The 18,692-nt window shown below is 32.5% G+C and overlaps 1 protein-coding gene and 1 long non-coding RNA gene across 14 annotated transcripts in view; both read right to left on the bottom strand.

Moving 5' to 3' along the window:
- LOC134534020 (protein abrupt-like) overlaps positions 1–18,692 on the bottom strand; it is a 354,312-nt gene that overhangs the window by 87,375 nt on the left and 248,245 nt on the right. The window lies entirely within an intron of this gene.
- On the bottom strand, positions 1,253–15,635 carry LOC134534027 (uncharacterized). The gene is made up of 3 exons (XR_010075431.1): positions 14,341–15,635; positions 8,139–8,457; positions 1,253–3,201 (listed from the first exon to the last, which is right to left on the bottom strand). It is a non-coding gene; the product is annotated as an uncharacterized LOC134534027 (long non-coding RNA).

Raw genomic sequence — 18,692 nt, 5'->3', positions numbered from 1 at the left:
GACAATATACACAAAAATCAACTGAAAAAAAAGATAAGGCATAGCAATAATTATAATGAAACTGCAACATTAAATTTTTATATTTACACAGGAGACAAGGCACTTGTAAAAACAAAATGATCCAGTTTTATTAATTATTTTTTTTAGTCAATGCTCCTAGAAAGAGACATAATGAGAAATTATGAAATAACAAAAATGTCTAAATCATTTGAAGGAAAAAAAAAACAACACATCTGATCACACATCCCAGATTATTATTTTATCTGCAGTTTAAAAATAGAACATAAATTTTTATGGTATCTGATTAAAAAATGCCCTAATATCTGGATAAGTAATCTATGGAACATTATTAATGGAAGCTAGGTATCACACCATCACAGTCTTGCAGTAGGGAAACATAAAGGTATGATTATTGCTACTAACAAAAATTATGGCTACCTAAACTCACAGAGACAAAACTGGGAGATTACAATGAAGCTAGTAAAATTATAAAACAATATCTGTAACTGCATAGCTGGTTTGAATGTAACATATTAACGATGTTAAATTTAAATTCAAAATTTTTTTTAAAACAAGAAAATTTCAAGCTATTGCAGCTACTATCAATTATTTTTTGTTTATTTATACCTCAATAATTATGTATGTTGAAAAAATTATTCACAGTCACAGTAACTCTGCAAACAGTGGTCCTTTCGGTAAGACTTTTTTAATCTATCCTGAGAGTGAGAATCAGCTGATATCATGCTATAAAATTAAGTACACTAAAACTTCCAGCTACCCTGCTTAACACAATAAAATTGAATTGCTATTTGATGTGAGCACCATCTGTAGTTGAGAAGATAATTTTAAATTAACAATGTCATGTAGTGCCATCTGTAATTTGAGTATCTAATTTAAAAACTACAACTCGAGTTGAGTAGCTAGTTTAAAAGCTAACAAAAAATGGTGCTAATGAGCAATAAAGTAACATTTAGAAAAATATATTATTTTTTGTGTAAAATCATATTTTTCCATGGAAGACACCTATATAGATAAACTTGAAAAGCATAAAGTTATCAAACTAAAAAATTTCATCCAAATCATTGGAGCCGTTTCCAAGATGCCCATGTATAGACAAACACACACACACACAAGTATTGCTCGTTTAATGTGTTAAATATCTAAGGTTTGGACAAGAGCAAAGAGAAAAATAAAGTGAGTGAGTCTTTCAGTACTAACAACGATAACTTATAATAAGTACTCTACCCTCGATAACAAGAAAATTCAAGTGTTCTCGTGTTCCAAATACACTTATAATATAAGACACCGGCACAAATTTTAATGTAGAAATTTTAAAATAATGCCAAGCGTGATAAATATATGCAAATTCTGTTTTCGTCTAAATTGCTGAATGCAAATCACATGTAGTTTCTAGTTTAACAACATTTAAAGACTTTATTGAAATATTTTGAACAAGTAAACATGAATTTAATGAATTTAGAATAATTCAATCACTTAATTTGATCTATTCCTAAAATATTACATTAAAGAAAGCACTTTGGTAATTCACATAAGATTCTTGTTGCATGTGGTAATCTCATTGTCTTTCTTTATTTAGTGTTGAAAGTTGTGGTGCAAATGTGATTTGTTATACAAGCAGATAAAAGTAAACAGTAATAACATAACACTATTTCCATACATGACATAGAATACAAATAAGTAATTCATTTCAGTAGTTTCAAAAATCATATTTATTTTTATTTATTTTTATTTATTAATTTTGTGAGATGACTACCAACAGCGATGAGTCAGGGTAGTAGCCACCATACATTAAAACAAACACAAAAAAATTACAATTAACAAATACAAAACAAAATGAATTAAAACATTGACACATACAACACACACAAACTGAAGTTACATCTAGTATGAATAATTGAAACATAAAGTAAAAGATAATACTAAAGGAAATATAATGCATTACAACACCATGGAATATACTACATGTAACTAAGGTAAGTACAGAACATATAATATTATGTAGATAGTTACAGTTAGTATCCATAAATTGATAAAATTTTATATTAATATATCTAGTATTAAATAATTTAGGGAAAAAACATTAGAGCATAAAGATGATTAATCTTTGGATGCCAAAATAATAATTTTTTTAACAAGTTTTTTCTCTCTCAGGTAGGTTGTAAGTGATTTAACATACATATTGAAATTGTTTACAATTCTATATATAATATTATTTTTTGAATTTAAGAGTGTGCACAAAAAAGGTGGGTTACGGCTATTTAATAAAGGAATTTTAAAGCCAGTAACATCAAATATATGAGGACATATAAGATTACCATTCTAACAATTGAAAACAATTATGGCATCTAAGATCTTTCTTCTAGTTGATAGTGAACCGAGGAGGGAATTTAAATCTATGATTTTAAGGTATTTAATTTTTTGTTAATATAGTCAGATACTTTAGAATGAATCCTTTCAAGCTTTTCAATGTCAGTGTTATTGATGCTATTCCATATCATAGAACCATATTCAAGATTCGATCGTATTAGTGCTGTATAGAGAGAAAGAATAGAGTCGATATTTGAGGTGTTGAAGGTGATAAATTTAATTAGACCAAGTATTTTGTTAGATACCGAGATAAGGTTTTGAATTTGAAGATGAATAAATAGTTTTTGATCAAGTAAAATTCCCAGGTCTTTGACATGTTGAGATTTTGTAATAGGTGAGTTATCAAGTTTGTATTCATATTGCATTCATATTATACATATAAACTATGAGTATCAGTGAGTTTACATATAAAAATTCTACACTACACGTAATGCATTGAATTATGACAGTATACACAAAAGTTCTGACCGTTTGTAAACCAACTGCAAAACTACCTTCTTTGAATGTGAATTTTTTTCTTGGGAATCATCACATGCATGCCTGCTGGAAGAAATCCGGCGGGAGATGTGCATGACGGCAACGTGGAGACGTCCTGGCGGCCGAGCTACTGGGAGTTCATGCCGCGGTGATAGACGCTCAGGTGGGCCCTCAGGCTGTTCCTAGTTCTGCAGACGCTGGGGCAGAATTTGCACGGCACGGGTTCACAGGGCATGTGCTTGTCTTCCACGTGGGTGGATATCCCAGCGCTGTGGATCAGCTTGCCGCAGTACTGGCACTCCACGTAACCGCGCTTCCTCTTGGGTCTCGTATCCACTAGACCAGAAATTACAAACAAAATTAGAAAAATAAAAAAATTGCAACAAACAGTACTGGTAACGACATGCATAACAGGGCTAAGACCTTTGGATGACATTAAATACTGTCATACACAAGATTTAGGTAATTACATAAAATATATTATTTAAAGTATATATCCTCTCATAAAAATTATAAAAGGTGCCTGTGTTCACCATTCCTCAATGTAACAATTTCAGGTCAGGCCAACAAACAAATAAGGAAAAGTGGAAGTTTCACACCAACCCTCACAGCTTATAGGGGTAGATCTACTTTAAACACTGGTCACTCACACCCACAAAGAGGCATTGGCGAGAATTAGTTTGCAATAGGTATTTATCCTTGCTTCGATACCTGGTACAATAACTGCACAGCATGACAATTATTTAAATTTCTTATGTAACATACACAAGGGTTGGAGCTGATGATGTACATAGAATGTATCAGCACATAAATAGTATACTTCCATGTCACCGATCTACCTCAAGCTCAGTACATTTCAAAAGAGTAGTCAAAGCCACCCTCACAGAACTACTATTTACAAAGTGAGAAATGTGCCGGACGTTCTGGTAGGCACCAGGTTTCTAAGAGTGTTCCCATCTTCCCCATACATCACCACTCAAACCTGGGGTTTTAAATACATGTCACGTACGTGATGTCAAAGTCCTTAGGACCCCACCTTGGAAGCCAGATCATTTAAATGGTGTTATTCTAGAGATGTAAAGATATACATTTATTTATCGTTACTTGAGCTTAACATTAAAGTATATGGGTTCATTGATAGGTATGTGCATATTTTGTGCTGGCTATGCCCAGGCATAACAAAGATTATGTGGTGTTAAATATTCATGATTATGATAGTATTAATAAATTAAATTTCAAATTGAAAAATTATGAAGATAATGTTTTTCAATATTATTTTACACTTACACTTTATAAAATATAACATTTTGTAAAATATTGTCTTCTGATAATATTACTGTAAATTAAATATACTGTAAATAATAAATAACACTACTTTAACCTATATAACATATAAACTGTGGCATGAAAACTGAAGTAGCTATTCAAAAGGTAAATATTATATGACATAAAAATGCTACAATAGTTTATCTTGTTAGAAGATAGCAGGTTAAAGGAAATTTTGGTTATATATATGAATAAAATTCTATGTATGTGTGAAAATATCCTGGGCACGACTATGATTTATTTCAACTGCACACAAGGCCGTGGAAATCACAGACGTCTCCGAGCGTGATTCAGCGTTAACTCATTCATTACCGGGGGTCAGGACGGTTCAGCCTCGGCGCTCCATGAAGCCCTGCATGCGAGCAGTCTGGAGGTGAACACAGACTCCAGTGGTAGTCTTGACCACTGCCATGTGCGCGTTAAGCTGCGACCTCTTCTCGGGCGGTCGATGAGTCATCCGAAGGCGTCGTCACCCCGCCTGGCGGATCATTCAATACACTCTCCGGGTGCTTTGCGTCTTCGTGACCAGGGCCGTTTTACAGATTCGTGAGGCTTGGGCCAAACAGGCTCTTTGACATGCTATCTAAAAATTCTAGCCTCGTGCCATTATAATATAAAAATTATTTTTATGAAGATAACAGTAAATGTGCATAATATTAACTTACGTCCTATTTATGTCCATAAATAACCACATAATAAATACAAGTTTGATTGTAATAAATTACATAAATTCAAAACTATCCAAGAAATTGGGAAAGCTATTGCCAACCTGCAAAGCAAAGACTTATCGCTCATATTAATTACTGTGCGTACAACTACAAAGTTTGAAACGCCAATTCACGTAAATCAAATCTCAAATCACGTCCTGAGGAACGTGGCCCTCTGCCTAAACACAGCCCTGCCATAATACAGTGGACAAACTACTCAGTAGATGACGTAGAGGTTGCACAGCAATATAAATATGGTTATATTTCATAGTTCAGGTTATGAATATCACTTATTTGGAGCACTGTAAAACAAACGTTTGATATTTTTTCTTACAAATGAATTTGGAGCAGAGCAGATGACAATATACACAAAAATCAACTGAAAAAAAAGATAAGGCATAGCAATAATTATAATGAAACTGCAACCTTAAATTTTTATATTTACACAGTAGACAAGGCACTTGTAAAAACAAAATGATCCAGTTTTATTATTTATTTTTTTTAGTCAATGCTCCTAGAAAGAGACATAATGAGAAATTATGAAATAACAAAAATGTCTAAATCATTTGAAGGAAAAAAAAAACAACACATCTGATCACACATCCCAGATTATTATTTTATCTGCAGTTTAAAAATAGAACATAAATTTTTATGGTATCTGATTAAAAAATGCCCTAATATCTGGATAAGTAATCTATGGAACATTATTAATGGAAGCTAGGTATCACACCATCACAGTCTTGCAGTAGGGAAACATAAAGGTATGATTATTGCTACTAACAAAAATTATGGCTACCTAAACTCACAGAGACAAAACTGGGAGATTACAATGAAGCTAGTAAAATTATAAAACAATATCTGTAACTGCATAGCTGGTTTGAATGTAACATATTAACGATGTTAAATTTAAATTCAAAAATTTTTTTAAAACAAGAAAATTTCAAGCTATTGCAGCTACTATCAATTATTTTTTGTTTATTTATACCTCAATAATTATGTATGTTGAAAAAATTATTCACAGTCACAGTAACTCTGCAAACAGTGGTCCTTTCGGTAAGACTTTTTTAATCTATCCTGAGAGTGAGAATCAGCTGATATCATGCTATAAAATTAAGTACACTAAAACTTCCAGCTACCCTGCTTAACACAATAAAATTGAATTGCTATTTGATGTGAGCACCATCTGTAGTTGAGAAGATAATTTTAAATTAACAATGTCATGTAGTGCCATCTGTAATTTGAGTATCTAATTTAAAAACTACAACTCGAGTTGAGTAGCTAGTTTAAAAGCTAACAAAAAATGGTGCTAATGAGCAATAAAGTAAAATTTAGATAAATATATTATTTTTTGTGTAAAATCATATTTTTCCATGGAAGACACCTATATAGATAAACTTGAAAAGCATAAAGTTATCAAACTAAAAAATTTCATCCAAATCATTGGAGCCGTTTCCAAGATGCCCATGTATAGACAAACACACACACACACAAGTATTGCTCGTTTAATGTGTTAAATATCTAAGGTTTGGACAAGAGCAAAGAGAAAAATAAAGTGAGTGAGTCTTTCAGTACTAACAACGATAACTTATAATGAGTACTCTACCCTCGATAACAAGAAAATTCAAGTGTTCTCGTGTTCCAAATACACTTATAATATAAGACACCGGCACAAATTTTAATGTAGAAATTTTAAAATAATGCCAAGCGTGATAAATATATGCAAATTCTGTTTTCGTCTAAATTGCTGAATGCAAATCACATGTAGTTTCTAGTTTAACAACATTTAAAGACTTTATTGAAATATTTTGAACAAGTAAACATGAATTTAATGAATTTAGAATAATTCAATCACTTAATTTGATCTATTCCTAAAATATTACATTAAAGAAAGCACTTTGGTAATTCACATAAGATTCTTGTTGCATGTGGTAATCTCATTGTCTTTCTTTATTTAGTGTTGAAAGTTGTGGTGCAAATGTGATTTGTTATACAAGCAGATAAAAGTAAACAGTAATAACATAACACTATTTCCATACATGACATAGAATACAAATAAGTAATTCATTTCAGTAGTTTCAAAAATCATATTTATTTTTATTTATTTTTATTTATTAATTTTGTGAGATGACTACCAACAGCGATGAGTCAGGGTGGTAGCCACCATACATTAAAACAAACACAAAAAAATTACAATTAACAAATACAAAACAAAATGAATTAAAACATTGACACATACAACACACACAAACTGAAGTTACATCTAGTATGAATAATTGAAACATCAAGTAAAAGATAATACTAAAGGAAATATAATGCATTACAACACCATGGAATATACTACATGTAACTAAGGTAAGTACAGAACATATAATATTATGTAGATAGTTACAGTTAGTATCCATAAATTGGTAAAATTTTATATTAATATATCTAGTATTAAATAATTTAGGGAAAAAACATTAGAGCATAAAGATGATTAATCTTTGGATGCCAAAATAATAATTTTTTTAACAAGTTTTTTCTCTCTCAGGTAGGTTGTAAGTGATTTAACATACATATTGAAATTGTTTACAAGTCTATATATAATATTATTTTTTGAATTTAAGAGTGTGTACAAAAAAGGTGGGTTACTGCTATTAAATAAAGGAATTTTAAAGCCAGTAACATCAAATATATGAGGACATATAAGATTACCATTCTAACAATTGAAAACAATTATGGCATCTAAGATCTTTCTTCTAGTTGATAGTGAACCGAGGAGGGAATTTAAATCTATGATTTTAAGGTATTTAATTTTTTGTTAATATAGTCAGATACTTTAGAATGAATCCTTTCAAGCTTTTTAATGTCAGTGTTATTGATGCTATTCCATATCATAGAACCATATTCAAGATTCGATCGTATTAGTGCTGTATAGAGAGAAAGAATAGAGTCGATATTTGAGGTGTTGAAGGTGATAAATTTAATTAGACCAAGTATTTTGTTAGATACCGAGATAAGGTTTTGAATTTGAAGATGAAAAAATAGTTTTTGATCAAGTAAAATTCCCAGGTCTTTGACATGTTGAGATTTTGTAATAGGTGAGTTATCAAGTTTGTATTCATATTGCATTCATATTATACATATAACATATGAGTATCAGTGAGTTTACATATAAAAATTCTACACTACACGTAATGCATTGAATTATGACAGTATACACAAAAATTCTGACCGTTTGTAAACCAACTGCAAAACTACCTTCTTTGAATGTGAATTTTTTTCTTGGGAATCATCACATGCATGCCTGCTGGAAGAAATCCGGCGGGAGATGTGCATGACGGCAACGTGGAGACGTCCTGGCGGCCGAGCTACTGGGAGTTCATGCCGCGGTGATAGACGCTCAGGTGGGCCCTCAGGCTGTTCCTAGTTCTGCAGACGCTGGGGCAGAATTGGCACGGCACGGGTTCACAGGGCATGTGCTTGTCTTCCACGTGGGTGGATATCCCAGCGCTGTGGATCAGCTTGCCGCAGTACTGGCACTCCACGTAACCGCGCTTCCTCTTGGGTCTCGTATCCACTAGACCAGAAATTACAAACAAAATTAGAAAAATAAAAAAATTGCAACAAACAGTACTGGTAACGACATGCATAACAGGGCTAAGACCTTTGGATGACATTAAATACTGTCATACACAAGATTTTGGTAATTACATAAAATATATTATTTAAAGTATATATTTTCTCATAAAAATTATAAAAGGTGCCTGTGTTCACCATTCCTCAATGTAACAATTTCAGGTCAGGCCAAAAAACAAATAAGGAAAAGTGGAAGTTTCTCACCAACCCTCACAGCTTATAGGGGTAGATCTACTTTAAACACTGGTCACTCACACCCACAAAGAGGCATTGGCGAGAATTAGTTTGCAATAGGTATTTATCCTTGCTTCGATACCTGGTACAATAACTGCAAAGCATGACAATTATTTAAATTTCTTATGTAACATACACAAGGGTTGGAGCTGATGATGTACATAGAATGTATCAGCACATAAATAGTATACTTCCATGTCACCGATCTACCTCAAGCTCAGTACATTTCAAAAGATTAGTCAAAGCCACCATAGGCGTGCTCAGGACTTTAGTAGTGGTGGTGCCAGATTACACAACAGCCCTGTCATTCACGGACCCCGAGCCTAAAGCGGCCGGAAAAATTTGGATTTGAAAGCGCAAAATGGTGCTATTTTAGGTGTTTCCGAACAAAAACTTTAAATACACATATACAAAAATTTTAACATTTTTTATGACAAATTATGGCTTTGACGTTACAATCGCCAAGAAAACTACTAAACTATTTACAGTTTTAAGCTTTGTTGAGCCATAAAGTAAATTGCACAAATTGTTTGCACGGAATTCATGCTGGTGGCTTTGAAACACCATACTTACAGGTTTTCTGAAGACGCCAAATAAATGCAATCAACAAATCAAGGGAGTTTTTGTAACATACCTCAAATATGTAAAATATTAGAATAATAAAAATACACAAATAAGAGTGGGCAAAATTTTTACTTTTGGAATACAACAAAAATGTTTTGTCTGCGACTGCATATAAGTCATCGAGTAAGCCTATCCTTTTAACTAACTAAACTCACTCTCTTTTTTTAAATAAACCCTGGCGGACGGCGGCTATTATTCCATGCTCCTGCCGAGTGGAGTGAACAGTGGACACCGAGCGTGCATTCTATGTAATTCGAGGAGAACTAGGAGAAGTATTTACATTTCAGAAGTTTCGTAGCCGCGGCCCGCGTGTACAACACAAGTAATTGCACCTGGCTTGTTTCCGTGTGTATAGTTGGTTTGATTGATAATTGATATAGGTACTGATAGTGTTATGAGCACATATCTGTAACTCGACACGATTGGAAAAACATATTTTTTTTTTGGAAATAATACGGGTTTTTGTAAGTATGTAATATTTCTGCTTGTAAAAAACAAAAAAACGTTAACCCTAATGGTGGTGCAAAGGCACCTGTGGCACCTACCGTGCGCACGCCTATGAAAGCCACCCTCACAGAACTACTATTTACAAAGTGAGAAATGTGCCGGACGTTCTGGTAGGCACCAGGTTTCTAAGAGTGTTCCCATCTTCCCCATACATCACCACTCAAACCTGGGGTTTTAAATACATGTCACGTACGTGATGTCAAAGTCCTTAGGACCCCACCTTGGAAGCCAGATCATTTAAATGGTGTTATTCTAGAGATGTAAAGATATACATTTATTTATCGTTACTTGAGCTTAACATTAAAGTATATGGGTTCATTGATAGGTATGTGCAGATTTTGTGCTGGCTATGCCCAGGCATAACAAAGATTATGTGGTGTTAAATATTCATGATTATGATAGTATTAATAAATTAAATTTCAAATTGAAAAATTATGAAGATAATGTTTTTCAATATTATTTTACACTTACACTTTATAAAATATAACATTTTGTAAAATATTGTCTTCTGATAATATTTCTGTAAATTAAATATACTGTAAATAATAAATAACACTACTTTAACCTATATAACATATAAACTGTGGCATGAAAACTGAAGTAGCTATTCAAAAGGTAAATATTATATGACATAAAAATGCTAGAATAGTTTATCTTGTTAGAAGATAGCAGGTTAAAGGAAATTTTGGTTATATATATGAATAAAATTCTATGTATGTGTGAAAATATCCTGGGCACGACTATGATTTATTTCAACTGCACACAAGGCCGTGGAAATCACAGACGTCTCCGAGCGTGATTCAGCGGTAACTCATTCATTACCGGGGGTCAGGACGGTTCAGCCTCGGCGCTCCATGAAGCCCTGCATGCGAGCAGTCTGGAGGTGAACACAGACTCCAGTGGTAGTTTTGACCACTGCCATGTGCGCGTTAAGCTGCGACCTCTTCTCGGGCGGTCGATGAGTCATCCGAAGGCGTCGTCACCCCGCCTGGCGGATCATTGAATACACTCTCCGGTTGCTTTGCGTCTTCGTGACCAGGGCCGTTTTACAGATTCGTGAGGCTTGGGCCAAACAGGCTCTTTGACATGCTATCTAAAAATTATAGCCTCGTGCCATTATAATATAAAAATTATTTTTATGAAGATAACAGTAAATGTGCATATTATTAACTTACGTCCTATTTATGTCCATAAATAACCACATAATAAATACAAGTTTGATTGTAATAAATTACATAAATTCCAAACTATCCAAGAAATTGGGAAAGCTATTGCCAACCTGCAAAGCAAAGACTTATCGCTCATATTAATTACTGTGCGTACAACTACAAAGTTTGAAAAGCCAATTCACGTAAATCAAATCTCAAATCACGTCCTGAGGAACGTGGCCCTCTGCCTAAACACAGCCCTGCCATAATACAGTGGACAAACTACTCAGTAGATGACGTAGAGGTTGCACAGCAATATAAATATGGTTATATTTCATAGTTCAAGTTATGAATATCACTTATTTGGAGCACTGTAAAACAAACGTTTGATATTTTTTCTTACAAATGAATTTGGAGCAGAGCAGATGACAATATACACAAAAATCAACTGAAAAAAAAGATAAGGCATAGCAATAATTATAATGAAACTGCAACATTAAATTTTTATATTTACACAGGAGACAAGGCACTTGTAAAAACAAAATGATCCAGTTTTATTAATTATTTTTTTTAGTCAATGCTCCTAGAAAGAGACATAATGAGAAATTATGAAATAACAAAAATGTCTAAATCATTTGAAGGAAAAAAAAAACAACACATCTGATCACACATCCCAGATTATTATTTTATCTGCAGTTTAAAAATAGAACATAAATTTTTATGGTATCTGATTAAAAAATGCCCTAATATCTGGATAAGTAATCTATGGAACATTATTAATGGAAGCTAGGTATCACACCATCACAGTCTTGCAGTAGGGAAACATAAAGGTATGATTATTGCTACTAACAAAAATTATGGCTACCTAAACTCACAGAGACAAAACTGGGAGATTACAATGAAGCTAGTAAAATTATAAAACAATATCTGTAACTGCATAGCTGGTTTGAATGTAACATATTAACGATGTTAAATTTAAATTCAAAATTTTTTTTAAAACAAGAAAATTTCAAGCTATTGCAGCTACTATCAATTATTTTTTGTTTATTTATACCTCAATAATTATGTATGTTGAAAAAATTATTCACAGTCACAGTAACTCTGCAAACAGTGGTCCTTTCGGTAAGACTTTTTTAATCTATCCTGAGAGTGAGAATCAGCTGATATCATGCTATAAAATTAAGTACACTAAAACTTCCAGCTACCCTGCTTAACACAATAAAATTGAATTGCTATTTGATGTGAGCACCATCTGTAGTTGAGAAGATAATTTTAAATTAACAATGTCATGTAGTGCCATCTGTAATTTGAGTATCTAATTTAAAAACTACAACTCGAGTTGAGTAGCTAGTTTAAAAGCTAACAAAAAATGGTGCTAATGAGCAATAAAGTAACATTTAGAAAAATATATTATTTTTTGTGTAAAATCATATTTTTCCATGGAAGACACCTATATAGATAAACTTGAAAAGCATAAAGTTATCAAACTAAAAAATTTCATCCAAATCATTGGAGCCGTTTCCAAGATGCCCATGTATAGACAAACACACACACACACACAAGTATTGCTCGTTTAATGTGTTAAATATCTAAGGTTTGGACAAGAGCAAAGAGAAAAATAAAGTGAGTGAGTCTTTCAGTACTAACAACGATAACTTATAATGAGTACTCTACCCTCGATAACAAGAAAATTCAAGTGTTCTCGTGTTCCAAATACACTTATAATATAAGACACCGGCACAAATTTTAATGTAGAAATTTTAAAATAATGCCAAGCGTGATAAATATATGCAAATTCTGTTTTCGTCTAAATTGCTGAATGCAAATCACATGTAGTTTCTAGTTTAACAACATTTAAAGACTTTATTGAAATATTTTGAACAAGTAAACATGAATTTAATGAATTTAGAATAATTCAATCACTTAATTTGATCTATTCCTAAAATATTACATTAAAGAAAGCACTTTGGTAATTCACATAAGATTCTTGTTGCATGTGGTAATCTCATTGTCTTTCTTTATTTAGTGTTGAAAGTTGTGGTGCAAATGTGATTTGTTATACAAGCAGATAAAAGTAAACAGTAATAACATAACACTATTTCCATACATGACATAGAATACAAATAAGTAATTCATTTCAGTAGTTTCAAAAATCATATTTATTTTTATTTATTTTTATTTATTAATTTTGTGAGATGACTACCAACAGCGATGAGTCAGGGTAGTAGCCACCATACATTAAAACAAACACAAAAAAATTACAATTAACAAATACAAAACAAAATGAATTAAAACATTGACACATACAACACACACAAACTGAAGTTACATCTAGTATGAATAATTGAAACATAAAGTAAAAGATAATACTAAAGGAAATATAATGCATTACAACACCATGGAATATACTACATGTAACTAAGGTAAGTACAGAACATATAATATTATGTAGATAGTTACAGTTAGTATCCATAAATTGATAAAATTTTATATTAATATATCTAGTATTAAATAATTTAGGGAAAAAACATTAGAGCATAAAGATGATTAATCTTTGGATGCCAAAATAATAATTTTTTTAACAAGTTTTTTCTCTCTCAGGTAGGTTGTAAGTGATTTAACATACATATTGAAATTGTTTACAATTCTATATATAATATTATTTTTTGAATTTAAGAGTGTGCACAAAAAAGGTGGGTTACGGCTATTTAATAAAGGAATTTTAAAGCCAGTAACATCAAATATATGAGGACATATAAGATTACCATTCTAACAATTGAAAACAATTATGGCATCTAAGATCTTTCTTCTAGTTGATAGTGAACCGAGGAGGGAATTTAAATCTATGATTTTAAGGTATTTAATTTTTTGTTAATATAGTCAGATACTTTAGAATGAATCCTTTCAAGCTTTTCAATGTCAGTGTTATTGATGCTATTCCATATCATAGAACCATATTCAAGATTCGATCGTATTAGTGCTGTATAGAGAGAAAGAATAGAGTCGATATTTGAGGTGTTGAAGGTGATAAATTTAATTAGACCAAGTATTTTGTTAGATACCGAGATAAGGTTTTGAATTTGAAGATGAATAAATAGTTTTTGATCAAGTAAAATTCCCAGGTCTTTGACATGTTGAGATTTTGTAATAGGTGAGTTATCAAGTTTGTATTCATATTGCATTCATATTATACATATAAACTATGAGTATCAGTGAGTTTACATATAAAAATTCTACACTACACGTAATGCATTGAATTATGACAGTATACACAAAAGTTCTGACCGTTTGTAAACCAACTGCAAAACTACCTTCTTTGAATGTGAATTTTTTTCTTGGGAATCATCACATGCATGCCTGCTGGAAGAAATCCGGCGGGAGATGTGCATGACGGCAACGTGGAGACGTCCTGGCGGCCGAGCTACTGGGAGTTCATGCCGCGGTGATAGACGCTCAGGTGGGCCCTCAGGCTGTTCCTAGTTCTGCAGACGCTGGGGCAGAATTTGCACGGCACGGGTTCACAGGGCATGTGCTTGTCTTCCACGTGGGTGGATATCCCAGCGCTGTGGATCAGCTTGCCGCAGTACTGGCACTCCACGTAACCGCGCTTCCTCTTGGGTCTCGTATCCACTAGACCAGAAATTACAAACAAAATTAGAAAAATAAAAAAATTGCAACAAACAGTACTGGTAACGACATGCATAACAGGGCTAAGACCTTTGGATGACATTAAATACTGTCATACACAAGATTTAGGTAATTACATAAAATATATTATTTAAAGTATATATCCTCTCATAAAAATTATAAAAGGTGCCTGTGTTCACCATTCCTCAATGTAACAATTTCAGGTCAGGCCAACAAACAAATAAGGAAAAGTGGAAGTTTCACACCAACCCTCACAGCTTATAGGGGTAGATCTACTTTAAACACTGGTCACTCACACCCACAAAGAGGCATTGGCGAGAATTAGTTTGCAATAGGTATTTATCCTTGCTTCGATACCTGGTACAATAACTGCACAGCATGACAATTATTTAAATTTCTTATGTAACATACACAAGGGTTGGAGCTGATGATGTACATAGAATGTATCAGCACATAAATAGTATACTTCCATGTCACCGATCTACCTCAAGCTCAGTACATTTCAAAAGAGTAGTCAAAGCCACCCTCACAGAACTACTATTTACAAAGTGAGAAATGTGCCGGACGTTCTGGTAGGCACCAGGTTTCTAAGAGTGTTCCCATCTTCCCCATACATCACCACTCAAACCTGGGGTTTTAAATACATGTCACGTACGTGATGTCAAAGTCCTTAGGACCCCACCTTGGAAGCCAGATCATTTAAATGGTGTTATTCTAGAGATGTAAAGATATACATTTATTTATCGTTACTTGAGCTTAACATTAAAGTATATGGGTTCATTGATAGGTATGTGCAGATTTTGTGCTGGCTATGCCCAGGCATAACAAAGATTATGTGGTGTTAAATATTCATGATTATGATAGTATTAATAAATTAAATTTCAAATTGAAAAATTATGAAGATAATGTTTTTCAATATTATTTTACACTTACACTTTATAAAATATAACATTTTGTAAAATATTGTCTTCTGATAATATTACTGTAAATTAAATATACTGTAAATAATAAATAACACTACTTTAACCTATATAACATATAAACTGTGGCATGAAAACTGAAGTAGCTATTCAAAAGGTAAATATTATATGACATAAAAATGCTACAATAGTTTATGTTGTTAGAAGATAGCAGGTTAAAGGAAATTTTGGTTATATATATGAATAAAATTCTATGTATGTGTGAAAATATCCTGGGCACGACTATGATTTATTTCAACTGCACACAAGGCCGTGGAAATCACAGACGTCTCCGAGCGTGATTCAGCGTTAACTCATTCATTACCGGGGGTCAGGACGGTTCAGCCTCGGCGCTCCATGAAGACCTGCATGCGAGCAGTCTGGAGGTGAACACAGACTCCAGTGGTAGTCTTGACCACTGCCATGTGCGCGTTAAGCTGCGACCTCTTCTCGGGCGGTCGATGAGTCATCCGAAGGCGTCGTCACCCCGCCTGGCGGATCATTCAATACACTCTCCGGGTGCTTTGCGTCTTCGTGACCAGGGCCGTTTTACAGATTCGTGAGGCTTGGGCCAAACAGGCTCTTTGACATGCTATCTAAAAATTCTAGCCTCGTGCCATTATAATATAAAAATTATTTTTATGAAGATAACAGTAAATGTGCATAATATTAACTTACGTCCTATTTATGTCCATAAATAACCACATAATAAATACAAGTTTGATTGTAATAAATTACATAAATTCAAAACTATCCAAGAAATTGGGAAAGCTATTGCCAACCTGCAAAGCAAAGACTTATCGCTCATATTAATTACTGTGCGTACAACTACAAAGTTTGAAAAGCCAATTCACGTAAATCAAATCTCAAATCACGTCCTGAGGAACGTGGCCCTCTGCCTAAACACAGCCCTGCCATAATACAGTGGACAAACTACTCAGTAGATGACGTAGAGGTTGCACAGCAATATAAATATGGTTATATTTCATAGTTCAGGTTATGAATATCACTTATTTGGAGCACTGTAAAACAAACGTTTGATATTTTTTCTTACAAATGAATTTGGAGCAGAGCAGATGACAATATACACAAAAATCAACTGAAAAAAAAGATAAGGCATAGCAATAATTATAATGAAACTGCAACATTAAATTTTTATATTTACACAGGAGACAAGGCACTTGTAAAAACAAAATGATCCAGTTTTATTATTTATTTTTTTTAGTCAATGCTCCTAGAAAGAGACATAATGAGAAATTATGAAATAACAAAAATGTCTAAATCATTTGAAGGAAAAAAAAAACAACACATCTGATCACACATCCCAGATTATTATTTTATCTGCAGTTTAAAAATAGAACATAAATTTTTATGGTATCTGATTAAAAAATGCCCTAATATCTGGATAAGTAATCTATGGAACATTATTAATGGAAGCTAGGTATCACACCATCACAGTCTTGCAGTAGGGAAACATAAAGGTATGATTATTGCTACTAACAAAAATTATGGCTACCTAAACTCACAGAGACAAAACTGGGAGATTACAATGAAGCTAGTAAAATTATAAAACAATATCTGTAACTGCATAGCTGGTTTGAATGTAACATATTAACGATGTTAAATTTAAATTCAAAAATTTTTTTAAAACAAGAAAATTTCAAGCTATTGCAGCTACTATCAATTATTTTTTGTTTATTTATACCTCAATAATTATGTATGTTGAAAAAATTATTCACAGTCACAGTAACTCTGCAAAACAGTGGTCCTTTCGGTAAGACTTTTTTAATCTATCCTGAGAGTGAGAATCAGCTGATATCATGCTATAAAATTAAGTACACTAAAACTTCCAGCTACCCTGCTTAACACAATAAAATTGAATTGCTATTTGATGTGAGCACCATCTGTAGTTGAGAAGATAATTTTAAATTAACAATGTCATGTAGTGCCATCTGTAATTTGAGTATCTAATTTAAAAACTACAACTCGAGTTGAGTAGCTAGTTTAAAAGCTAACAACAAATGGTGCTAATGAGCAATAAAGTAAAATTTAGATAAATATATTATTTTTTGTGTAAAATCATATTTTTCCATGGAAGACACCTATATAGATAAACTTGAAAAGCATAAAGTTATCAAACTAAAAAATTTCATCCAAATCATTGGAGCCGTTTCCAAGATGCCCATGTATAGACAAACACACACACACACACAAGTATTGCTCGTTTAATGTGTTAAATATCTAAGGTTTGGACAAGAGCAAAGAGAAAAATAAAGTGAGTGAGTCTTTCAGTACTAACAACGATAACTTATAATGAGTACTCTACCCTCGATAACAAGAAAATTCAAGTGTTCTCGTGTTCCAAATACACTTATAATATAAGACACCGGCACAAATTTTAATGTAGAAATTTTAAAATAATGCCAAGCGTGATAAATATATGCAAATTCTGTTTTCGTCTAAATTGCTGAATGCAAATCACATGTAGTTTCTAGTTAAACAACATTTAAAGACTTTATTGAAATATTTTGAACAAGTAAACATGAATTTAATGAATTTAGAATAATTCAATCACTTAATTTGATCTATTCCTAAAATATTACATTAAAGAAAGCACTTTGGTAATTCACATAAGATTCTTGTTGCATGTGGTAATCTCATTGTCTTTCTTTATTTAGTGTTGAAAGTTGTGGTGCAAATGTGATTTGTTATACAAGCAGATAAAAGTAAACAGTAATAACATAACACTATTTCCATACATGACATAGAATACAAATAAGTAATTCATTTCAGTAGTTTCAAAAATCATATTTATTTTTATTTATTTTTATTTATTAATTTTGTGAGATGACTACCAACAGCGATGAGTCAGGGTAGTAGCCACCATACATTAAAACAAACACAAAAAAATTACAATTAACAAATACAAAACAAAATGAATTAAAACATTGACACATATAACGCACACAAACTGAAGTTACATCTAGTATGAATAATTGAAACATAAAGTAAAAGATAATACTAAAGGAAATATAATGCATTACAACACCATGGAA

This window comes from Bacillus rossius, chromosome 7 (genome assembly GCF_032445375.1).
Source record: "Bacillus rossius redtenbacheri isolate Brsri chromosome 7, Brsri_v3, whole genome shotgun sequence".
NCBI classification, from domain to species: Eukaryota; Metazoa; Arthropoda; class Insecta; order Phasmatodea; family Bacillidae; genus Bacillus; species Bacillus rossius.
Note: the sequence above shows the minus strand (reverse complement) of the source record. Positions and strands in the feature narration are given on the sequence as shown.